Genomic DNA, 26,871 nt, shown 5'->3' with positions numbered 1-26,871 from the left:
TGGCAAAACATCCAACTCCTTAAAGAAAAGTTGAATGACTTAGAGAAGGAAATAGTCAAACTATACTAATAGCTAATCCCAACTTTCCCTTTTCAGAATTACTTAAATTTATACATAAAATAATTAAGAAATTAAGTACATGAAAAGAATTTTAGAAAACTAAGATATAATAGATTTCCACAGAAAAGTGAATGGAAATAGAAAGAACAAAACCTTTTATCATCTGTTTATAAGAAAAACTCACCACATATTTGGGTACTTACAAATACAAAAACCCTTGGAAATCAAATGAAAAAAATCTTAAGCACCCCTTTATAGATCACAGTGTGATAAAATGATATTCAGTAAATAATGTGGGTAAAAATCAAGAAAGAAATGTAAACTAAATCTAATTCTGAAGAATGAGTGGGTCAAAGAACAAGTCAAAGAAGGCAATCAATAAGTTCAAATATGGCCTCAGACACTTAACCCGTCCTGACACTGTGACCCTGGGCAACTCACTAAACCCCAATTGTCTCAGAAAAAAAAGCAATCAATAATTTCATTAAAGTAAATGCCAACAAAGAGACAACATACCAATGCAATCAAGGGAAGGGATGCAATTAAGGAAGTATTGAAAAAAATTATTTTTCTCTAAAAGTTTACTCAATAAAACAGAGAAAGAGCAAATTAAGGAATTCGGTTAATATTTTAAGAAAAACTTAGAAAAAGTTTATAAATATTCAATTAAAGATCAAAATGAAAATCCTGAAAATTAAAGGTGAGATAAATAAAACTGAATTTTTTTAAATCAAACTAATAAAACTAGGAGTTAATTTTATTCCCATAAAACAAACACCTATTTTCATTTTGAAAAGGAAAGAAAATCAAATTCATGGTGAAAAATGAATAGGGTGAATAACTAATGAAGATAAAAGCAAAGTAATCTTTAGTAAGTACTTTACACAATCATATGCCAGGGAAACTGAAAATCTTAGTTAAATGGATATTTACAAAAATGTAAACTTCCTAACTTAACAGAATTAAAAACAGAATACTTAACTCCATCTTAAAAGAAGTAATTGAATGAGGCATAAATGAGTTCCTTAAGACAAAATCCCAAAGACCTGATGGATTTAGAAGTAAATTCTGCCAAACATTTAAATAACAATTCATCTCAAACTACATAAACTTTATGAAAAAAAAGAAACAGATAAAGAAGGAGTTTTACTAGTCTTTTTATACAAAAAAAAATGTTTTTTATACCTAAACAAGGGAGAGCAGAAAGAAAAAAAGAAAATTGGAGATGAATTTTCTTAATGAAACATTTGAAATGAAATCTCAAGTGGAAGACTGCAGCAATGTATTGCAAAGATCATTCACTATGTCCAGTGTGATTTATAGTAAGTATGTAGGGCTGTTTAAATGTTAGCAAAAGTAACACCATAATTGACCATATCAAAAAAAATTTAAATTATATGATTATGTCTATAGATGTAGAAAAAACCTTTCACAAAATACAACACACATTTATTTTAAAAACATAAGAAAGCACATAAAACAATAAAGCTCTTCCAAAACTGATAAGAAATATTTTTGTGCAAGAGCACAAAACTATCTGGAAACCTTCTGAATGAGAATAGGAATAAAGCAAGGCTGTCCACTGTCACCACAAGTATTTAAAATTGTACTAGAAATCCTATTTATAGCAAGATGATAAGAAAAATAAATTGAAAATAAGCAACAAGGAAACAAAACTATCCCTCTTTTCTGATTACATATGGTATACTTAGGGTACCCTAAAGAATCCGATATAAATGAATATCATGGAATATTATTGTTCTGTAAGAAATGACCAGCAGGATGATTTCAGAAAGACCTGGAGAGACTTACATGAACTGAGTTGAGGGAAATGAGCAGGACTAGAAGATCATTATATAGTTCAACAACAATACTATGTGATGATCAATTCTGATGTACGTGGCCCTCTTTAACAACGAGATGAAGCAAATTAATTCCATTTGTTCAATAATGAAGAGAACCAGCTATACCCAGGGAAAGAACTCTGGGAGATGATTATGAATCAATCACTATATAGAATTCCCGATTGCTCTATTTTCTCTGCCTGCATTTTTTATTTCCTTCCTATTTCAAAGTCTGGTTCTTTTTGTACAGCAAAATAACTGTTAGGACATGTATACATATATTGTATTTAACTTATACTTTAACATATTTAACATGTATTGGTCAACCTGCCATCTAGGGGAAGGGGTGGGGGGAAGCTGGGGAAAAGTTGGAACAAAAGGTTTTGCATTTGTTAATGTTGAAAAATTACCTATGTATATATCTTGTAAATAAAAAGGTATAATAATAAAAAAGAGGTAATGCATCAACCAGAGAAGGTCTTCATAAAAAAAGAATCAAATATAAAATAGTAGAAATAATTACCAACTTGAGCAAATAATAAGCCCATGTAAATCATCAGCATTTCTTTATACTACCAACAAGGCCCAAAAACAAGAGAAACAGAGAGAAATTACATTTAAAATAACTGTAAACAACATAAAATACTTCGGAGTTTCCCTGCCAACACTAATTAATGGAATACAAAAAAACAATGACAAAATACTCTTCACAGATCTAAATAATAGGAGATATATGAAGTGGTCATTTGTAGGCTGAACCAACAAAAATGACAATTCTCCCTAAGTTGATTTACTTATTCAATGCCACACCAATCAAACTATCAAGAACTTATTTTATAGAACAAGAAAAAAAAAACAATAAGCAAATTCATCTGGGAAAAGAACATGAAGGCAATCAATGACAAAAATGTGAAGGCATGCTGCAAAGCAGTACTGGATTTCAAAGCATAATACGAAGCAATCATGAAAACAAGCTGGTATTGGCTAAAATTTAGAGGAGTGGATCAGTGGAATAGATTAGATACACAATACACTGTAGGAAATGACCACAATAGTGTAGTGTTTGATCAATGATCAAGTGTCAACAGTTAAAATGTACCATTTGACCAAAATTTCTGGAAAATTAGATAGTGGTTTGGCAGAACTACAGATAGATCAACAAATGTCATTGTATACCAAGATAAGGTCAAAATGGGTATGTGATTTTGATATAAATGTGATTTTGATATAAACTGTAATAACATTAGTAAATTAGGAGAAAAAGGAAAAATGTGCCTGTCAGATCTATAGATAAGGAAAGACTTTATTACCAAACAACAGATCATGGGAAGTGAAATAGATAATTTTGATTAAATGAAATTAAAAAGGTTTTGAACAACAACAACAAAAATCCAAGGAAGCCAAAATTAGAAGTAAAACAAAGAGATTGGCTGGGGGAAGGAGAGCAAGTTTCTCTGATAACAATGCTATTTCTCAAATATAAGGAGCTGAGTCAAATTCATAAAAATATGAATCACTCCCCAATTGATAAATGGTCAAAGAATATGAACAGGAAATTTGCAGAAGAAATCAAAGCTATCAATAATCATATGGAAAAATGTTTTAAATAAATACTGATTAGAGAAATGTAAATGAAACCAGCTCTGAGGACCCACTTCACACCTATCAGACTAACGAATAAGACAGAAAAGAAAAAAAGAATAATGGTGGAGGAGATGTAGAAAAATTGGGAAATTAATGGATTCTTGGTAGAGTTCATTAGAAGTCCAACCATTCTGGAGAAAAATGTGGACCTGTGCTCAGAGGACTATAAATTCTTGCATATCCTTTGATCCAGCTCTACCACTACTAGGTTTATACCCCAAAGCAATAAATGTTTGAGGCAAAGTGGCAAAATTGGAAAGCTAATTCACTGTTGGTAGAATTGCAAAAAAAAAAAACCCAGCCATTTTGGAGAACTATCAGGAATTACACCCAAAGAGTAATAAAATTGTGTTTTGCCTTTGACCCTACATTACCATTATTAGGTCTGTTTCTCAAGGTTATTAAGGGAAAAGGAAAGAACTTTTATATTCTAAAATATTTATAGTCATTCTCTGTATGGTGGCAAAGAAATACAGATTGAGAGGATTCCCATCTATTGGGGAATAGCTAATTAAATTGTAATTATATAATTGTAATGGAATACTATTGAGATATAAGAAATGATGAGCTGGTTGATTTTAGGGAAAAAATATGTAAAAACTAGGAAAAAATAATCAAGAGTGAGAACATTGTAAACAGCAACAGCAATATTATTCTAAGATTAACTTTGAATGAATAAAGTCACTTGGACTATTAGAAATACTTAAATCAACTATAAATGACCTATGAAGGAAGATGCTATCTATGTCCAAGGAAAATAGGTGAATAAAAGCATATTATACTATGGTTTTACACACACATACACAATTTATATACACACATATTTGTCTCTTATAGTAATCTTCTCTAGTGCAGGGTGAGGAGAGAGGGTGACAAAAAATTAGTGTACAGCAGAAAACAAAATAAAATTCAGAGGGAAACCGAAAGGCAAGATGGATTTTTAAATATGTACATCATTTGAAAACCCTAGTTTTTCAAAAAAGGAAAAGTATGAAATGTAAATTTGTGATTTTATATTCAATCCTTTTTATGCTATATTGAACAGAGGGAAATGTCCTTAGTCTTTTTGTATTTAAGTTCAAAATAAATTTTAAAAATTTAAAAACAATCACATGTAAAATGCTCTAAATCACTGATAAGAGGAATGTAAATGAAAACAACTCTGAGATATAAGGTGATAACCTCATGCCTATCAAATTGCCTAATATAAGAGAGAAGAAAAATAACAAATGTTGGAGGGGTTGTGGAAAAACTGGGAGAGAATGCACTATTTTTAGAGCTGCAAACTAATCTGACCATTCTGAAGAAGTATTTTGGACTACACTAAGGATTACAAAAGTGTGCATACTGTTTGACCCAGCAATAGCATTATTAGGTCTGTATCCCAAAGAGATTTTTAAAAGGTGAAAATAATCTATTTGTACAAAAATATTTATAGCAACTCTTTCTGTGGTGGCAAGGAATTGGAAATCCAATGTGTAGTGACTGAACAATATGGGGGGTAGGATTGAGAGGGAATACTGGAATGTTATACTAAAAAATGACAAACAGTATGGTTTCAGAGAAAGCTGTGAAGACATATAAGCATCTAATGCAAAGTGAAGCACATCAAGCCAGGAGAAAAATGTACACGGCAATAGTAATATTATAATGATGATCAACTGCAAAAGACTTAACTCTTCTGATCAAGATGATGATCTGAAACAATTGCAAAGGACCCATGGTGAAAAAATGTCACTCATCTCCAGAGAAAAAACTGGTGAATTCTGAGTGCACTTTGAAACATACTTTTTAAAACTTTATTTTTCTTGTATTTTTATGTGTGTCTTCTTTTGCAACATAGCTAACATAACTGTCTAAGTAATATCAGATAGCTTACCTTCTCGAGGGGTACAGGAGGAAAGGAAATGGGAACATTTGGGATGCAACATTTTTTTTTAAATTCAATTTTAATATTTATTCCCTTTAACTGAGAAATAAATAAAATGCATGTTTTTATTTAAAAAATTAAAAAACCAATCAAAATAACTGGAAGAATGTTCAGTGTTCATGATTAAGCCATGTCAATATCACTGAAATGTCAATGCTACCAAAATTAATTTATGCTTTTAATGTTATGCCAATGAAATTTTGATACTATACATAATAATAATAAAACACAGTCAGAAAAAAATATCTAGACTATCAAGAGAAATGATTGAAAGTGATACTAGTGAAGGGTGCATAGCACTTCCAAGGCAAAAATTATATTCTAAAGCAGCAGTAACCAAAAATGTTTTGTATTGATTATAAATAGAGCAACTGACAAATGGTAGAGGTGAGAAAAGGGAGATTCAGAAATAATGGAACCCAATAACATGTTGTTTGTTAGTATAGCAGAAACCATAAGTTACCTAGAAAAAACAATTCCCTATTTGATAGAAACTGCTGGCGAGACTGGAAAACAGTTTGCCATAAATTAGGCTCACACCAAAACAGTGTACTCTAAGTGGATATATGACCTTAATATCACGTGACTAAAAAATCAGGAACCTCTCACAGATATGGATAAGAAAGCTATTCTTGACCAATTAAGTAATGGAGACTGTGGAAAGTATGAGAAGCTGAGTTCCCACAGATATTGTTAGAACAAGATAAGGGAGGAGAGGTTTAATATCTTGTTAATCATCTGTGAATTAAGGAGCTGGTTAGACAACTAAGTTCCTGACAAAGGTGCCTTAGTGTTAAACCAACCCAAAGCAGCGATGGTCAGTGACAAGGCATAAGAATTTTGAGGGGAGTGTAATCCAACCTAATTGTTATTTGGTTAGTAAATCCAATGAATTGTAACCAGCCCTGACTGTAAATTTAACCAATACAAACCTTGAAGGGAGGGATAAAGAACCAAGTTACTGGTATAAAGTTTGCTCCCTCAAAGTACTCAGTGTGTCTCATTCATGAGTGCACCTACTTCTCAAGAGAATTGATGAATAAAGGATTCTTCTTGCACTCTCAACGGAACTGGTTGTAACACTACTCCTGGGCCAACTTGCAAGTGGGGAAGCAGTGGGCAGTGGCGGCTCCTGTTGTGGTGGACTGACTCAAAGATTTTAAAGTATGTGACTATATTAATGGAATGATTAATTCTATTTTATGTTAATGGATGATTAATATGAGGGTATATTAATGGTAAGGGAGTCCTGGTTCCGCAGGAAAGACACAAAGCTGTCCCCCAAAGAGAGCCAAGGTAGTGGGAGAACTCTGGGTAAAGTGTAAGACGTTTCAGTCCAGGGGGAACCTGCTGATAATGTCTGGTTTGGCTCCCCATCTCCCTTTGTTGCATCCCACCCTTCAGGAGGAGTCAAGGGAGGCATGACCATGCTCTCTTGAAGCAAGGGATACTTCCAGTAAAGAGGAATTTATTTAGTAGGGTGCTTATAGTTCGTACTTGCTCAGTGCACTGTGGTGATGTAATCTTACTAAGGTATTTAGAGGCTGAGAAAACCTGAAATAAATGGACTCCATGTTTGACCATCCTCATGGGTCTCCTGCCTCCTTCACTCCTCCACTAAGACCAAGGACTTGGGCTGGTCCCAACATCCTCTATTTTAAGTAGTCAGGGAAGGTGTGATCACCTCTTTTTGGGGGTCCTCACTCCTTGAGAAGTCAGGGAGGTCATGACCACCTATGTCCTAAATCAAAAGGGAGCGGGAGATGTTATGGGCCAGAACTTGAAACAAGGTGCTTAGTCAGTGGAATTGATAGAGACAAAGGTTATTTAGCATAGTGCTCAACAGTTCTCTAGTTCAGTACATGTACTTGGTACTTACTATACTTCTACAAGATTTGCACCTTGGATAAGAGACCATATAAGCTGGGACAAACTCAGCCAGAATGAGAACTAGGGAAGACAGAGAAGTAGTGGCAGGCTCTCCTCCTTTGCATCTTCACTGAAACTAAGATCCCAAAGGCCTCCAGAAAAACTAGCCAAGCCCCAAGTGAAGGAGACAAGACTTTGAAGAAAATAATAAAGGATTTGGACTTTAACACCTGGCTACTCATGTGGTGATTACTGAACTGAAATGAAGGCTGCCTCCAGAGACCCCAAGAAAACTTCAACAGAGAACATTACATTTGAGAGAGAATATTACAACACTTTGACCCAAAAGCCACTCTGCCTGTCTCTCTAGAAAGGTGGAGAGGCTTACTGTCCATGGAAATGTGACTTGCATTGAGGCCTGGAATATGACCCAGGAGGACAGTATTGACAATTTCTACTGACATATTCCTTAGGCAGACCTTTGGTGGTTCTGTGGAGGAAAGATCTGCAAACCAGAGTACTGGGCTGGGACTTGTGCTCTGGTACATTTGGCTAATCCATTCACAATGGCATTCCTAGACTTGTCCCAGGTTACTACCATCCACCTTAGGCAGAAAATAGAAATTAAAGTTCCCCAAGAATAATTTGATGATAAAAGCTACTTAGACAGTATAAGAGTCCTACAGGGGGGGGGAACCTAAGGAATTCATAAATCAAGTGGCCTCAGGATTTGAATCCTTTTTTTGTTCTGGTGAATAACCATAAACAAAAAAATGTGGATTGGATAAATTACATATATTATAATCAACAAAGATTTATAAATAACACCAAAGATGCAGGAAATGGGAATGGAGGACAGGTGGATCCACCAGAAGGACGGCATGGGAAAAGAGACTAGCTCTGGATATGCTACTGGCAATGAAAATGGGAGTTTGCAAAATGATAGGATAAAGTCGTCCTTTTATAACAAATAATACTGTCCCCAATGATACCATTACAAAGGTTTTGCAGGAGCTTGCCTCCCTCTCTGAGGAACTAGCTCCAAATTCAGGAGTAGACAATCCTGCCACTGACTAGTTAGAATCCTGGTTTGGTAGATGGAAAGAAATTGCAGTATCAACATTCACTTCTCTAATAATAGCTGTAGGAATCCTCATGGTTGTGGGATGTTGTATAATGCCTTGTGTTAGAGGATTAGTTCAAAGACATTAGTCTTATAGAAACCTCCCTGACAAAGGTACAAATATCAAGGCCAGGTCATGTCAAGATAATGGTTGAAAGGGTACTTGACTGATCTCCCAGTGACTATGAATGTGAATTGATGCTATACAGGTTTGAAAAGGAGGCAGGCAAAAAGGTATAATATGTGTGGAAACCTAATCTTTATTTTTTTAAATGGGGGAAAACTGTTAGAAGTATGAGAAGTTGGGTTTCCATAGGGAGGGGAGGTGAAATATCTTCTTAAGATATCTCCAATCGCCTGTGATTTAAGTAAAGTAACTGGTTAGTCAAGTAAATTCTTGACAAAGAGGGTTTAGAGGTAAACCAACCCAAACCAGTCATGGTCAGTCACAAGGCATGAGGCTTTTGAGAGGAAGGTAATCCAACCTAATTGCTATTTGGATAGTAAATTCCACCAATTATGAACAATCCTGACTATAAATCTGACCAATCTAGACCTTGAAGAGAGGGTTAAAGAACCAAGCTCCCAGTATAAAGTTTGCTTCCTCAAAGTACTTGGTGTGTCCCATCCATGAGTGCATCATGAGAAATGCTGAATAAAGGATTCTTTTCTCACTCTAAAGAACACAAGTTATAACCCTACTTCTGGACCAACTGGGGAACTACAACTGGGGAAACCATGGGCAGCAGTGGCTTGTCCCAGGCTTGCTCCCCAATCCTGCTGAGTTCAACAGAGTCCTTTGATAACAGAGACAATCAAAAAGTACAAAACTGATGGCTTCAATTACTTAAAACTGAAAAGCTTCTGAACAAACAATATTCATGCATCTAGGATAAGAATGGAAGTGATTAAATGAGGAAAAAAACCTTTGCATCAAATTCCTCTAATAAAAGTTTGATATCCCAGGTCCAAAAACAAATATATTAGATAAGTAGGTATGAATGCATGTATATACAGAGCAATTCCCCTATGAAGAAATTGCAAAAGGATATGAACTTCTCAAAAGAAGAAGTTTTAAGAATTCACAACCACATGTAAAACATCCTCCAAATTACTAATGAAAAGAGAAATAAAAATCAAAACAACCCTAAGGATCCCCCTCACACTCTGCAAATGGACAAGAAAAAAAAAACTGAAAATGGAAAGTCAAATGCAGGGGGTATGAGAAAATAGGCAAACTAATACATTTTTGGTAGAACTGTGAAATGACACCCTCATTTTAGAACGTAATTTGGAATTCAAAGAAAGCAACAAAAATGTCCACAGCCTTAAAACAAAGACTCCATTACTAGACTTATACCCTGCAGAAGCCATTAATAAGAAGAAAAAATAAGTCCCCATATATTCCAAATTAATGATAACAAGCACTTTTTCTGACAGCTACAAATTAGAAACAAAGCACATGCTCATCAGCTGGACAACAAGTTATAGAACATGAATAATGGAATATTAAAACTGGCTTTTAAGGAACGATAAGGTGGAGAGTACAGGCAAGTATGGTATGCTCCTTATGAACTGAGGAAAAGTGAATTGAGCAGAGCCATGAAGTATATCTCCCTGAGACCTACAGCAACTTAAATGGAAAGGACAACACCAAAAATTTTAAAGTATCTGCACCAAGATGTTAAAGAACAAGTAGGAAAGGAAAGAAAGCATAAGGAGACACCATCACCCTACCTATTCCAGGATGGGAGAGGTCAGCAGGTATAGATCTGGTGCACCATTTCCTGAAGGCACTTGTGCTCCTGTTTTTCTTTTCCTCCCTAAAACAAAAGAATACGATTTGTCATGTACCATGGCTCTCAAAAATGGGCAGAGAGAGGGACACATGCCATACTCCGGTAATGTAAAAAAGTGAAAAGCATTTTTAGAAAAAGAGCAAGAATCTAGAGGGTTATAATGGAGGACAGGAGTAAAGAAACAGGTCTGAGTGAAAGATTATCAAATGGATCTCAAAATCTACTAGAAATCAGTGACTGTGAAAACAATTGTGGTTGCTCTTTAGTTTGCTCTATGACCTTACTGGGGGTTTTCTTGGCAGAAATGGCTTTGCCATTTATTTCTGCAGTTCATTTGATAGGCAAGGCACTGAGGAAAACAGAGGTAAATGACTTGCCCAGAGTCATGCAGCTAGCCCGTATTTTTGGCCAGATGTGATCTGAGGAAGATGAGTCTTCCTGACTTCAGGCCTAATGTGACACCTGGCAGTCCAGAAAAACAATGAGAATTTGTCCAAAATTGAGATATTGATTAGTAGAAAAGACAAGGAATGCTATGTACAGAAGCAACCAAATTAAAAAAAAAAAAGAAAGAAAAAACAGATTACGAAATCAAAATGCAGTTCGTGAGAGAGGAACAGGGGAGGACATGTATTTAAAATAATAGTAATAAAATAATAAAAAGCAGATGGGATAAGCCATTTGTCAGAAATTTGAGAGCACATCAACACTTCACACCGGATGATGGGGTCGGGGCAGCAATTACTAATTCGAAATAAATGTGTGCCAAATTCACAACAGCCATTTTGGCAAAAGTTGGATTTATTTACGGAAAGTGGTTACAACCAAGATGAAGGGATACAATAGATACCAGGAAGGGTGAATATGAAACAGGTGGGAGCACACACAGTTACCAGACTTAGAGTAAGGAGAGAGATGTCATTAGATGAAAGGCAGTGGGAGGAGAGAGAGAGAGAGAGACAGAGAGAGACAGAGAGACAGAGAGACAGAGACAGAGAGAGAGAGAGAGACAGAGAGACAGTCACATGGAATACACCTGAGAGAACAAATCCCACACCTGACTAAAGATATGCCAACCAAGGTAGCCTGGGAAAGTTAACTTCCTTTTTGTATGCAATTATGGTTGATAGTTTACATTCTGATTACCTTAATCCATGGTAATAAGTCAGTCTGGAAAAAGGTCAATTCCCATAAAGGTTGTCTCAAGGTTGTGGGGACCGGTCTTTAAAGATGCTAAGTAGAGACAGGAGGGATGAATTAAGCATGACTCTAATGTCACGTTGTTCTATAGGAATACAATTGTTTCTGAATTTGTTGTATCACACTAAAGCCATTAGTCCTTCTTCCTACCAGGGAAAGCAAGTCACATCACATGCCATCTATCAAATTCAATTACAAACAGATGCATGAACTAGGTGGAAAGGGGGACTCAACAGTAAATCCGAGGAGAAAGAAGGAAATCGCTTTTTACATCTATGGAGAGGGCAAGAGGGCAGGAGGAGCGCAGAAAATAAAATGGACAATTTAGCTTTATGAAGGTGAAGTGCTTTAGCACAAAGATACAAAGTTAAAACGACTGTGGTAACAGTTAAATGAGGAAAAACATCTTTGTAGCAAAGTTCTCTAAGGACTGTTACTGTATAGAAGATATAGAAGGAATGTACAATGTACCAGATTAAGAGCCATCCTCCCAGAGGTCAAAGGCTAAGAACAGGGAAACTTTCACAAGAAGAAATCCCGGCAATCAACAGCCCGGAGGCGAGAGGCATCTAATTCCTCCCAAGAAGACAATTGTGCCCTTTCAGCTGCAAATGAGAGAGATCAGCAGGTTCTGGGACCGCATCTCTTTCTGTTCCACAGCAAGTTACAAGAAAATGCCCCATTCACTAGGTGCTGCTTGAATACACCATGCCAAGAAATGGTACCAAGGCAAAAGAGGGGTGGAGGAAGGAAGAGCTCCTGGTACCAAAGCAAAAGAGGGGTGGAGGAAGGAAGAGCTCCTGGACGCTTTCCTCCGTCCCTACCCCCCCCCCCCCCCCCCCCCCCCCCCCCGCCCAGCCGGGCCCGCACTCATCCCCTAGGACACTAAGACAAGCCAATCAGGAGGGGGGACATTCAGAAGAAGACTGAACCCGAGAGAGAAGAGAACGTGGTGGGGGCAGGAGGAGGGAGGGGCATCTGCCTTGTTCCCAAAGGAAAATACGCCACAATCCCAAGGGGGCGGGGGTGCGAGGAGTGTGGTGGGGAGGGGAAGGGCCGGCGGTGGGGGACGGGAGGACCTCAAGCTATTCACAGCCTCCCCTCCGCCCCCCCTCCTCCTCCGGTTCCCGGGACCCTCGCTCCCGGGCCCAGCACCTCCCCCTCCCACAAAAGAGGGCTAATCCAAGTGTGGGAGGGAGAGGCGGGCGCGGTGAGGTTACTGCAAAGGCAGGGCTGCTGTCCGCCCAAGCAAACAAAGAGGCCGCAGAGAGGGAGGGGGCTGGGTGACGTAAATCCGGAGAAGTTAGATGCTCGCCTCCCCGCCTGGAGCTGGGCTCTGGACTCCCCCCTCCCAGCCTTCCCAGGGGAGGGTCCGCAGGGCATCTTGCAGGTGGAGGAGGGTCAAGGGGCTGAGCTAGAGAGGGGGAGGAACATTGTGTGAATCTCATTCTCATCAGAGTTGGCTCAAAGAGAAAATAATTGACATATTTATTTTACAGAGAATTCTCTCTCACCTCATTAAAAAGTGAAAGAGAAAAAGGGAAAAGTAAAACAATAATAATGGAAAAGTACAAAAAGGGGGAAGGGATCAAAAGGGAGGAGAGAGGGATATTTTTTTTGAGGTTAAAGCACAATTGTGAAAAATGTTTATTCCAGCTTATTATAAAAGTTAAGAACTGTAAGAAGCTAATATCTAATGATCTAATGCCATCCAGTTCAATAATTTAAGTATGATTCTACCTTATAGAAGGAGAATGTCTACTTTCTTTTTTCTTTATTTTTTAGATTAATTTTATAATTATAATTTTTTGACATTACATTGCATGGGTAATTTTTTTACACCATTATCCCTTGTATTCACTTCTTTTCCGAATTTCTCCCTCCCTCCCTCTACCCCCTCCCCTAGATGACAGGCAATCCCATACATGTTACATGTGTTACAGCATATCCTAGATACAATATGTGTGTAAAACAGAATTTCTTGTTGCACGGTAACAATTGGATTCAGAAAGTAAAACTAACTTGGATAGAAAGACAATAGGCCAAACAGTTTACACTCAATTCCCACTGTTCCTTCTCTGGGTGGAGCTGATTCTGTGGAGGGAGGGATTCTAAAGAGCAAGGGCTGCATGACACAAGTAAGGCCCAGAAGTTTAATATTTGGAAAGGGGTTGGGAGGGGAAAGGAAAAAAAAAAGCATAATCCAAGGATATTATGATGGCAGGAAATACATAATTAGTGATTTTAACTGTAAATGTGAATGGGATGAACAATCCCATTAAGTCGAGGGGAACAGCAGACTGGATCAAAAGTCAGAACCCTATAATATTTACAGAAAACACATTTAAAGCAGGGAGATACATACAGAGTAAAGGTTAAAGGCTCATGTGAGTTCAAAAAAGCAGGGGTGGCCATCCTTATCTCAGATCAAACAAAAGGAAAAACTGATCTAATTGAAAGACATAAGGAAGGAAACTATATCCTACTAAAGGGTAACATAGACAATGAAGCAATATCAACACTAAACATATAAGAACCAAGTGCTATAGCATCTAATTTCCTAAAGGAGAAGTTAAGAGAGATGCAAGAAGAAATAGGCAGCAAAACTATAATAGTGAGAGATCTCAACCTTGCACTCTCAGAATTGGATAAATCAAACCACAAAATAAATAAGAAAGAAATAAAAGATGTAGATAGAATATTAGAAAAATTAGGTGTGATAGATCTTTGGAGAAAACTGAATGGTGACAGAAAGGAGTATACTTTCTTCTCAGCAGTTCATGGAACCTTTACAAAAATTGACCATATATTAGGACATAAAGATCTCAGAATTAAATGCAGGAAGGCAGAAAGAGTAAATGCTTTCTTTTCAGATCATGATGCAATGAAAACTACATTCAACAAAAAGTTAGGGGTAAATAGACCAAAAGTAACTGGAAACTAAATAATCTCATCTTAAAGAATGATTGGGTGAAACAACAAATTATAGACACAATTAATAATTTCACTCAAGGTAATGACAATGATGAGACATCATATCAAAATGTGTGGGATGTATCTAAAGCAGTAATAAGGGGAATTTTATATGGTTAGAGGCTTACTTGAATAAAATAGAGAAAGAGAAGATCAGTGTATTGGGCTTACAACTTTAAAAGCTAGAAAAAGACCAAATTAAAAACCCCCAATCAAATACTAAACTTGAAATTCTAAAATTAAAAGGAGAAATTAATAATATTGAAATTAAAGAAGTATTGAATTAGCAAATACAACTAAGAGTTGGTTTTATGAAAAAACCAATAAAATAGATAAACCATTGGTAAATCTGATCAGAAAAAGGAAAGAGCAAAATCAAATTGTTAGTCTTAAAAATGAAAAGGGGGAGCTTTCCACCAATGAAGAGGAAATTAGAGAAATAATGAGTTATTTTGCCCAACTTTATGCCAATAAATTTGATAACCTAAGTGAAATGGATGACTACCTCCAAAAATATAGGCTTCCGAGATTTATAGAGAAGGAAGTAAATTGTTTAAATACTTCCATTTCAGAGAAAGAAATAGAACAAACTATTAATCAGCTCCCTAAGAAAAAATCCCCAGGATCAGATGGATTTATATGTGAATTCTACCAAACCTTTAAAGAACAATTAGCCCCAATGTTATATAAATTATTTGAAAAAATAGGGGATGAAGGAGTCCTACCAAACTCCTTTTATGACACAGACATGGTACTGATACCTAAACCAGGTAGGTTGAAAACTGAGAAAGAAAACTATAGACCAATCTCCTTAATGAATATGGATGCTAAAATCTTAAATAAGATATTAGCCAACAGACTTCAGAAAATCATCCCGATGTTATGAACCCCAAAGACTCTGCTAAAAAGCTATTAGAAATAATACAGAACTTTAGCACAGTTTCAGGATACAAAATAAATCCATATAAATCCTCAGCATTTTTATACATCACCAACAAAATCCAACAGAAAGAGATACAGAAAGAAATTCCATTCAAAACATTTGTCAATAGTATAAAATATTTGGGAATCTATCTACCAAAGGAAAGTCAGGAATTATATGAGCAAAATTACAAAACACTTGCCACAAAAATAAAGTCATATGTACATAATTGGAAATACATTAAGTGCTCTAGGATAGGCTGAGTGAATATAATAAAGATAATAGTCCCTAAACTAATCTATTTATTTAGTGCTATACCAATCAGACTCCCAAGAAACTATTTTAACGACCTAGAAAAATAACAACAAAATTCATATGGAAGAATAAAAGGTCCATAATTTCAAAGGAATTAATGAAAAAAAAATCAAATGAAGGTGGCCTAGCTGTACCTGATCTAAAACTGTATTACAAAGCAGCAGTCACAAAAACCATTTGGCATTGGCTAAGAAATAGACTATTGATCAGTGAAATAGGTTAGGTTCAAAGGACAAAATAGTGAACAACTGTAGCAATCTAGTGTTTGACAAACCCAAAGATCCCAACTTTTGGGATAAGAATTTATTATTTGACAAAAACTGCTGGGAAAACTAGAAATTACTATGGCAGATATTAGGCATGGACCCACACTTAACACCACATACCAAGATAAGATCAAAATGGGTCCACAATTTAGGCATAAAGAACAAGATCATGAATAAATTAGGGGAACAAAGGAGAGTTTACCTGTCAGACTTGTGGAGGAGGAAGGAATTTGTGACCAAAGGAGAACTAGACATCATTATTGATCACAAAATAGAAAATTTTGATTACATCAAATTAAAAAGCTTTTGTACAAACAAAATTAATGCAAGCAAGATTAGAAGAGAAGTAACAAACTGGGAAAATGTTTTTACAGTTAAAAGTCCTGATAAAGGCCTCATTTCCAAAATATATAGAGAACTGACTCTAATTTGTAAGAAATCAAGCCATTCTCCAATTGATAAATGGCCAAAGAAGATGAACAGACAATTTTCAGAGGATGAAATTGAAACTATTTCCACTCATATGAAAGAGTGTTCCAAATCACTTTAGATCAGAGAAATGCAAATTAAGACAACTCTGAGATACCACTACACAAGTATCAGATTGGCTAGAATGCCAAGGAAAGATAATGTAGAATGTTGGAGGGGATGTGGGAAACCTGGGACACTGATATATTTTTGGTGGAATTGTGAATACATCCAGCCTTTCTGGAGAGCGATTTGGAACTATGCTCAAAAAGTTATCAAACTGTGCATACCCTTTAATCCAGCAGTGCTACACTGAGCTTATATCCCAAAGAAATACTAAAGAAGGGAAAGGGACCTGTATGTGCCAAAATGTTTTTGGCAACCCTTTTTGTAGTGGCTAGAAACTGGAAAATGAATGGATGCCCATCAATTAGAGAATGGTTGGGTAAATTATGTTATATGAATGCTATGGAATTTTATGGCTCTGTAAGAAATGACCAGAAGGATGAATACAGAGAGGATTGGAAAGACTTACATGATCTGATGCTCAGTGAAATGAGCAGGACCAGGAGATACACTTTAAGAATTATACTGTATGAGGATGTATTGTGATGCAAATTGATATCTTCAGCAAAAAGAAGATATAATTCAGTTCCAATTGATGGACAGAATGAGCTACACCCAAAGAAGGAACACTGGGAATGTAAAATGTTTGCATTTTTGTTTTTCTTCCCAGTTTATTTTTACCTGCTGAATCCAATTCTTTCTGTGCAACAAGAAATTTGGTTCTGCACACATATATTATATGTAGGATATAGTATTAACACATTTAACATTTATGGGACTGCCTGCCATCAAGGGGAGGAAGTGGAGGTAAGGAAGGGAAAAATTCGGAACAGAAGGGAGTACAAGGGATAATGTAGAAAATTACCTATGCATATGTACTGTCAAACAAAAGTTATAATTATAAAATTAATTTTAAAAATTGTGAGTTCTTATACCAAAAGCTGGGATCATTTGGTTTATCAAATACTGGGTTATTTTTTGTCACTGATTACTGTGTCTTATGTAGCAAGTCTATTCCACTGGGGCAACCACTCTATTTCTTAGCAAGTATCAGAGTTGTGATGATTACTGCTTTATATTACAGTTTGAGGTTTGTCTTTACTAGACTACTTTCCTTTGTGGTTTTTTTTCATTAATTCCCTTGATATTTTTCCTTTATCTTTTACTCTTACAGATGATCTCTGTTGTCATTAAATCAGGTAGTTTGCTTGGTATGGTACTGAATACATAAATTAGTTCAGGTAAAATTGTCTTGTTTATGATATTGACTCAGCCTAGTCATGAGCAATTCATATTTTTCCATTTGTTTCAATCTAACTTTATCTGTGTAAAAAGTATTTTGTAATTGTTTGCATAAAGTTCATGGGTTTACCTTAGCAGATACAGTTCTAAGTGTAATATATAGTTTAACAATTATTTAAATTTGAATTTCTCTTTCTATCTCTTGCTGCTGGGCTTTATATGGGTTTATCCTACATCCTGTAACTGCTAAAGTTATTAATTATTTCAAGTAACTTTTTAGTTGATGCTGTTGGGTTCTCAAAGTATACTGTCATATCATCTGCAATGATGGTTTTGGTTCCTCATTGCCTATTATACTTCCTTTGATTTCTTTTTCTTTTCATATTGTTAAGGCTAATAGGTCTAGTACCATGTTTAATAATAGTGGAGTTAATGGATATCCTTGCTTCACCCTGATCTTACTGGGAAGGGTTCTAGCTTATCCCCATGACCAGTAATGCTTCTTGATGGTTTTAGATAGTTACTGCTTGTTATTTTAAGGAACACTACTTTTATTCTTATGCTCTCTAGTGTTTTAAAAAAAGGAATGGGTCTTGTACTTAGTGAAACACTTTTGAGAATCTATTGAGATAATCATATGATTTCTGTTAGTTTTCTTCTTGAAATGGTCAATCATGCTGAACCGATCCTGTATTCCTGGTATAGACCCAGGGCCAAACTTTTTCTTGTAACTTAGAGTCAGAGAGAAAAACAATAGCAACAGTTGTGTACATGAAAGAGTTGGGAGAATTGGAAACATTACTCACAGGCTCAAAAATTTCAAGATCAGAGCTGACAAAACAAAATCAGAGTGCTAGCTCCTTCTTTACTCACTATTTGGTGATTTCCTACTGAATGTGCAGCATAGTGTTAGGCCATATAGACAAGTGATGAAGGATAAGAAGGAGAAAGGGTAGAGATTATGGGGAACAGAAACTCCAGAGCAAGTTCCAGAACTAGGTGGGCAGGCTCTATTCTCCTCCTTCCTTTTTGCCAAAATTCCTTTTCAATTAGGAAGGACAATTCCACCAAATCAGACACATCTTGGGGATAATAACATAGAATTCATGAACATGGATTTAGAGGTTCAGAAACTGGAAGTGGGAATTGCCATTTGGGCTACATATTACAGGGCTTAATGCAATTCTTTACACATAGTAAGTGCTTAGTAAATGTTTTTCTTTTTTTATTCATTCATGGCTGGTAGAAAAGAGCTCCTGTTTTGTGCTTTTTATATTTTTTAACAAAAATATGACAGAATTTGAGTAAGAGAAAACAAACAATATTACATTCGATGTTAATGAAGTACAGCAAAGAAATAGAAGAAAGTTAAATAACAGATTTCAAAACAACCCAACTTATTGCAGACCAAAATTATCTAAAACACAAACAAGAAATATAAGGAGTTGAACATTGAGTTCTATTTAATTTTCTTTTTTTTTTGTTCAGGTGATTACAAAGAAAAGCAGGAGTGGTAATAATGGTTTAGGATAGAACTTCTATAAAATAGTTAATCTCAAGAGACAATAAATAAGTTATGTTTGTCTGTACCATAGATAATTAGGTAATGTAAACATTAAATATACATGTGCCACATGGCATACCATTTATGGACATAAAAGAAAACTTAACAGGTTTGTAAAATCCCTATGCAGTTTTTAGTGTTACTCTTTTCATCATATTGAAGAGAGTTCTTCTTAAAGAGATAATGGTTTGGGTAATGATAAATAATCTAGAACCTTGAGCAATTTTTCTCAGGAACAAATTTAAAGGAAATGTAAAAAAAACCAACACCCTAAAAATACATGTGGGATGAGACCTTGAGAAGGTGGCATTGCCTAGGAAACTCTCTAGAACTGCTAAGTCTCTCACAATTGATTATCATTCCTGTACACAATGATCTCCAGTTGCAAGTCACCTGATTTTGCATGCATTCAAATATTCTCAGGTGATTCTGACCATCACGCTAGTCATTTCTTATAACATGGTAGTGCTCTGTCACAATTATTTGCCATGCTTGTTCAGCTATTGCCCATTGAGAAGCACCTCTTCAATTTCCAATTGTTTCCCACCACAAAAAGAGTTGCTATAATTATGTCTAAACATTGTAAGTCCTTTTCTTTTACTTTTCTTCCCTGTGAATGCAGTCTTGTTGGTGATACTGCTCGGTCAAAGGGTTTACAGAGCTTACAATCCTTTGGGCATAGGTCCAAATTGTTCTCCAGAATGGTGGCACCAGCAAACAACCCCTCTTATCAGTGCACTTATTTTCCCTCTTCTCGTCCAGTATTCATCACTTCTGATAGATGTGAAGTGGGACCTCTGAATTGTTTTCATTTCTATTTTTATAAAAGCTAATCATTTAGGACATGCTTTCATATGAGTATAGATAGGTATGATGTCTTCTTCTGAAAGCTCCCTGTTCATATCCCTCCAGTAGTATTCAATTAGTGAATGGCTCTTATTTTTATGAATCTGTCAGAGTTCTGGATACATTTGTGATGGCAGGTTAATTTTAATATTACTTCATTTATTGTAGCATCTTTTCACACAATTAGCTTCCCGAATTATGTCTTTTAAGTAGGGCTCTTTTGCTTTGTCTCAGATCATGAGGATCATGTGCATCATGAGATCTATGCCATAGAAGGTTAAGAAGACAGAGAAAAAAAAGGAAGTAAGGTGACTGAAGGAAGCCAGTCTTCTCAATCAATGTGACCATCAAAGGGAATAGAAGATGAGGGCTAGTGGAGATGAGGTCAAGAGATGATTTTTGGAGGGGGAAGGAGACATGAATGTGTTTGCAGGCAGAAGAAGGTATCCATGAAAGGGAAAGATTGAGAAAAGTGAGAGAAGGGATGCTGGAAGGGGTAATCTGCTGGAGATTATGGCATGAAATGGAGAAAAGAGGGACTACATTTTTTCTTTAATATAATTATGAGGGAGGGCTCTCATCTTAGAGGTGAGGTAATGGGAGCCTTGGGACATGGCAGCAGAGATGACAAGTTTCAGAAGAGTCACTGTGATGAGTGGGTTAATGGATAATTAATTAGGGATGTGTAAAAGTTTGCCTTGCTCCAGTGAGGCTCCAGTTCAAGTCATCTACACAAAATTTGTCATGTATCCATGTAATACCATTTTGTGATTCTCTCTAGTTTTGCTAAGTGACACAAGTGTAGGGGGGAGGTAGTGGGTGGTTGGAGTGATCCAGGATTACAGCACTATGGTCGTTGAGAACAGATTGAAAAAATAGTGCTGGTGCTGGAACTTAAAGAGAGTGCACAGTGCAGAAATAAGGGGCTGAAATGCCAGGGTAGAGTAAGGGATTGGCTAGGGAAGGTGATGGAGAATGAAGAGGTAGCTCTGCTATGCTGTGGATATAACACTGCATGTGAAGACAAGAACTCTTGAGCACAACCCTGCCTCAGAGACTTGCTAGTTTTGTGTTCCAAGGAAAGTCATTAAAGTATATTCTGCTCCCATTTCCTCCCCTGGCACAATGAGGTTTGATGTGATGGCCTCTTATGTCCAAACTGAGATTTAACAACCAATTGCTTGGACTCCCATATTCTTCTATTTTTCTTCTTGAGTGCTGCTAGCCCACCTTCTCCTATGCTAGTGCTTAGCACAATGCTTGCCACACAGCAAGCACCCGAGAAATGCTTGCTTGCTCTATCTATCCATCCACCCACCCATCTGATACCTTGGGAAGTGTTCATGGAAAAGATGGTTTAGGAGCACTGGCCTTCTTACCTGGACTACCTGAGGCACAGAGTATCTGGGGACCCTCGTATTGGCCAATCTCTTCCTTAGCAAGTCTGTGGAGCCAGGGAGTGCAGTTGACAAGTGTTAGGTCTCATATAAGAAACCCATTAAAAATTAGTATTATACAAAATACTAAAGTCAACTCACCTGGGAAGAAATGAATCTCTTAGAGGCATTTAAGAATCTGTTTGATCGTTTTGTGCAATTCTGTCAAAAGGATTCTTGCTTCGCATCATGCTTAATCTCTCTTAGCTCATGCTAATTCTGAGATTTTCTGATTCTACCAGTATTTCAAGGGCAAACTACATCTTTTCCTTGTCTTTCTCTGTTCTCCAGAATCCAGTCCCAAGTCTTGTATATTAGATTACTGTATCCATCAATCAAAAACATACAATATGCCAGACTCTGTTTTTGGCAAGAGAGATGCAAGATGAAAAGCTCCTGACTTCAAGAAAATGGCAACAAGGGAGGAGAAAGTGCCCCTACATGTGATGGTCTGGTCTAGTTCCTCTGAAGAACTCAGAATAAGTCCTTGTCAGGATAAGGAAAAGTCATTCCCCCACACTGTGGACGCCAATATGTAATGTTCTGTTGTCTCCAGAAACTGCTGATCACTCTCTGGGAGGAGATCTGCTGTCTCTCACCTAGAGTAGAGACTCCTTCCTCCAGAGAGCCCCTCCAACTCTGGCCCAGGCAAGACTCTCCCCTTGCTCAATGGTGTCCTCTTTTATCATCCCAGAGAATGGATGTGGAATAACTCAGGGACTTCTGGGAAAAATTACTTCAACCAATGAACTTGCTCCTCCTAAGCATATAAGCTTAAACCCCAGGAGTTCACAGGGGTAAAACTCTCCTAAAGGCCAGAACTAGAGAATTGTTAAGTACCTAATTAGCACTTAGTAAGAACCTAATATCTCATTATCTCATTAGCACTTAGTAAAAACCTAATAGACAAGGTATGAGTCACTCAGTCCCTGTACTCTCAGGGGACCTCTCAAGTTATACTTTACATGACAACCTTACTCCACTTTACATCAGGGCTTGTACAGGAGGGAAAGCAAAGCAGGCACAAACACGAATATGTAAACAATGGATTATTGTTCTTTTACAGATTGTCTCTTCTTTGATGGTGCCTGGAGAAAAGTGATGGAAAAGGGCAGCAGAGAAGAATAATGATGTCTGCAGAAGAAAAAGAGAATTCATCTGAGGCAAACAGCAAATCAAGCACAGGATTGCCATCACATGTAAATTTAATGAGAAATTAGATTAAGATCCTGACTTTTATTTTTTTTTATTTAAAAACCAACCTTATACAAAATAAGAAAAGGGGGAAAACATTGCCATATATGCAGAGTAGAATGTAAAAGAAGATTCAAGATGTAAATCAATAAATTTCTATTTCAAGAAAACCTATATGAGGCAGCTAGATGGCACAGTGGGCAGAGCACCAGCCCTGAAGTCAGGAGGACCTGAGTTCAAATTTGACGTGGGACATTTAATACTTCCTAGTTGTGTAACCCTGGGCAAGTCACTTAACCCCAATTGCCTCAGGGGGAAAAGTTATATAATAAAAATACATAATGTTCACAGCTGCTCATATTTTTTTAAGATTTTTATTTTCAAAACATATGTATAGTTTTCAATATTCACCCTTGCAAAACCTTATGTTCCAATTTTTTCCCTTATTTTCCCTCCACCCATCTTTAAAGGGCAAGTGTGATCCAATATATGTTACACATGTGCAATTCTTCTATACATATTTCTATACTTATCATGCTTCACAAAAAATCAAATCAAAAAGGGAAAAAATGAGAAAGAATACCAAAAGCAAGAAAACAAGCACAAATAAGCTGAAAATACTACGTTGTGATACAGAGTCCCCATAGTCCTCTCTGAGTGCAGATGGTTTTCTTCATCACAAAACCATTGGAACTGGCCTGAATCACCTTGTCTGATAGAATTGATCATCGTATAATCTTGTTGCCATCTACAGAGATCTCCTGGTTCTGCTCACTTCATTCAGCATCAATTCCTGTAAGTCTCTCAAGGTCTCTCTGAAATCATCTCACTGTTCCTTTCTTATAGATCACTAATATTCCTTAATATCCATACACCATAATCTATTCAGACATTCTCCAACTGATGAACATCCACTCAGTTTTCAATTCCTTGCTACTACAAAATGGGCTGCCACAAACATTTTTGCACATGTGGGTCCCTTTCCCTCCTTTATGATCTCTTTGGGATACAGGCCCAGTAGACATAGTGCTGGATCAAAGAATATTCAGCTTGATAGCCCTTTGAGCATAGGCCAAAATTGCTCTCCAGAATGGTTGGATCAGTTCATAACTTCATCAACACTGGATTAGTGTCCCAGTTTTCCCACATCTGCTCCAACATTTACCATTTTCTTTTCCTGTCATGTTAATCAGTCTGAGAAGTATGTAGTAGTACTTTTGAGTCATCTTAATTTGCACTTCTTTAAGTGATGTAGAGCATTTTTTTCCTTTGGCTAGAAATGATTTTAATTTCTTCATCTGAAAATTGTTTGTTTATACCCTTTACTATTTTTTAATTAGAGAATGGCTTGCGTCCTTACAAATTTGAGTCAATGCTCTATATATTTTAGAAATGAGGTATTTATCATAACCTTTGGATGTAACCATTTCCCCCACAGTTTCTAATTCCCAGTTAATGTTGGCCGCATTGGTTTTGTTTGTACAAAACCTTTTTAATTAAATATAATAAAAATTATCCATTTTGCATTTCATAAGGTTCTCTAATTCTTCTTTGGCCATAAATTCTTTCCTTCTCCACATATCTAAGAGGTACACAATCCCTCATTCTTCTGATTTGCTTATAGTATGCATTATTCTATCTTTAACCCATTCTTGATGAGAGTACAAGTCCCAGAACTGACAGCCCATGTACCTCATATGATTCCCCTTTGTCAGTTATTCCTCTTGCATTTGTATAAGATAATTACACTTTTTATCTTTTCCTATTTGTTTTGGTTTCAAAAATCACATTATATTCAGCTCTCCTACAATCTCTCTTTCAAACTACCCATAGGGTTTTTGAGCTCTTCTAGGAGGTGTTTTTGATTCTGATATTAATTCATATTTCTCTGCTCAGTTTAGTGCTTCTGGAAGATACTATAAAAGTGATTTTCAGAATGGCTAGACCAATTCATAGCTACGCCAACAGTTTGTTATTGTGCCCATTTCCCCACAGTTTCTTCAAAAAGTTTGTTTCCCATTTTTTATTTTCCTCTTTACCAATCAGTTCATAAAAATGAATCAATTATTCTCTAAACTGTCAAGCTACTTATCTTAGGTATCAACGCCCATTTCTCATGGACATGAAGAACATCAGAGTTGCTTTAATTTTAATTTTTCCAGTTATTACCAATATTGAGTATTGACCCATATGCTCTTTGCACAGTTTCAGTTACTTATTTTTATTCATTATGTGTTAGAAATGTAAATGAGAAATTCTTCTTATGTTTATGAATGAGAATTTGTTCTTTCTGTACCTTAAATATCAGGTCATTCCTATTACTGAGAATCTCATCCAAAATAGTGAGGCAATAAAGCACCTACTATGGACCAGGCATTTTGCTAAGTAAATGCTGAGAATACAAAGAAAGTCAAGAGCCAGTCTCTATTCTGAAGAAACTCATTTTAATGGGGAAGAGAAATTTTCCAGCAGTAGAACCAACCAAAGGTCGGGTTAAGACATTCTTCAAAGCCCAAAACCATGTGAGAGGTTGGAAGGAGAGATCTGTAATACAGGGATTAGGGCTGGCCTAGAGCCCATATAGATGAAACAACTGGGATAGAACTAGGTGGTAGAGTAAAAAAAGAATACCCTTTAAATCAGCTGGCATTGATAAGTTTGATTTATTTTTAGTCTGACTGTAGGATTAAACTTCCTCTTTAGGATAATTTAGCCCTCTCAGCTAAGCCCAATTAAGAAAGATATGCCTTTAAGTCTAAATTGCCTATAGATTTAGTGACTTAATTGTTAAGATGGAAATCCTGAAAATCAAAGGTGAGATTAGGAATTTTGTTTTAAATCAAACTAATAATGAAAAATAAGTGTTGGTTTTATGAAAATGCCACTACAGTAGATTAACTGCTGGTTAATTTGATAACAAGATGAAAGAAGAAAACCAAATTACTGATTTCCAAAATTAAAGAGTGAATGCCTAACAAATAAAGATGAAATTAGAGCAATGCTATGGAGTTATTTTGCCCAGTAATATTCCAGGAAAATTGATGATCTACATGAAATGGATTCATACATAAAAAATATAATCTTGCCAAGTTAATAGAAAGCAAGCCAGAAGATTTAAATAAGCATATCATAAAAAAAGAAATTGAACAAGATATAAATGAGTTTCTTAAGGAAAAATCCCCAAATCAGTTAGATTGTAAAGTGAATCCTACCAACCACGGAAAAGATATTTCACCTCAAGACTATATAAACTATATGAAATGACAGGTAAAGAAGAAGCTTTATGAAATTCCTTTTATGAAACAAATACAGTTTTGATACCTAAACAAAGGTGTGGGAATATACACGTAAATACACTGCTGGGACAACTGTAAGATGACACTTTGAAATGTAATTTGGAATTATGGAAAGTAACAAAACAATCCAAGGTCTTTAACACAAAGACTCTATTACACTCCAAGGAAGCAACCAATAAGAAAAAAATCCCTCTATACACCCAAATACTTAAAATAGCAATTTTTATGACAGCTATGAATTGGAAACAAATGCTCATCAACTGGGGAATAAATAAACAAGGCATGGGACATGAATGACATGGAATACCACTGTTGACCTCTAAGAAATGACATATGTGATGAGTACAAGAGAAGTATAGCAAGATCTTTGTGAACTGATCCAGAGCCAAGAAAACAGTACATATACACAGTAACTACAATCATTTAAATGAAAATAATGACAGCAATGTGATTAAAAGTATCTAACAAAATGTTGAAGATCAAGTGGGAATAAAAAGGAAGCATAAGAAGGAAACCTCATCTTACCACTTCTAGGAGGTGAGGCATCCACAGGAGTTACACACTGCACACCTTTTCCGGAATCCATTTATCGGTTGTGCTTGCTTTTCTTTTCCTCCCTAAAAACTAGTTCTCACATGGCATGATTCTGAAAGATGGGGAGAAGAAATATGTGGGATACCCTATTGATATAAGAAAGAGAAAACAACAAAAATGTGAAAAGAAATGAGACTCTTAATTGTAATAATGGGGGGAGAAAGAAAGAAAAGGGTTGGAGTTAGTGATTATCAGTAGCAGATATCTCTGTGAGCCTTGT

The 26,871-nt window shown here is 36.2% G+C and overlaps 1 long non-coding RNA gene across 3 annotated transcripts in view; it reads right to left on the bottom strand.

Annotated features, from left to right (window-relative positions):
• Positions 1 to 9,634: 9,634 nt before the first annotated feature.
• Positions 9,635 to 26,871, bottom strand: part of LOC141549176 (uncharacterized) — a 121,663-nt gene continuing 104,426 nt past the window's right edge. For all 3 annotated transcript variants that reach the window (XR_012484268.1, XR_012484271.1, XR_012484270.1), the window contains 2 exons: positions 26,583 to 26,737; positions 9,635 to 10,293 (listed from right to left, as the gene is read on the bottom strand). This is a non-coding gene — a long non-coding RNA (uncharacterized LOC141549176). The remainder of the gene's footprint in view (positions 10,294 to 26,582; positions 26,738 to 26,871) is intronic.

This window comes from Sminthopsis crassicaudata, chromosome X (assembly GCF_048593235.1).
Source record: "Sminthopsis crassicaudata isolate SCR6 chromosome X, ASM4859323v1, whole genome shotgun sequence".
In the NCBI taxonomy this organism is placed as follows: domain Eukaryota; kingdom Metazoa; phylum Chordata; class Mammalia; order Dasyuromorphia; family Dasyuridae; genus Sminthopsis; species Sminthopsis crassicaudata.
The sequence above is the reverse complement of the archived record's forward strand: the minus strand, read 5'-3'. Positions and strand labels throughout refer to the sequence as shown.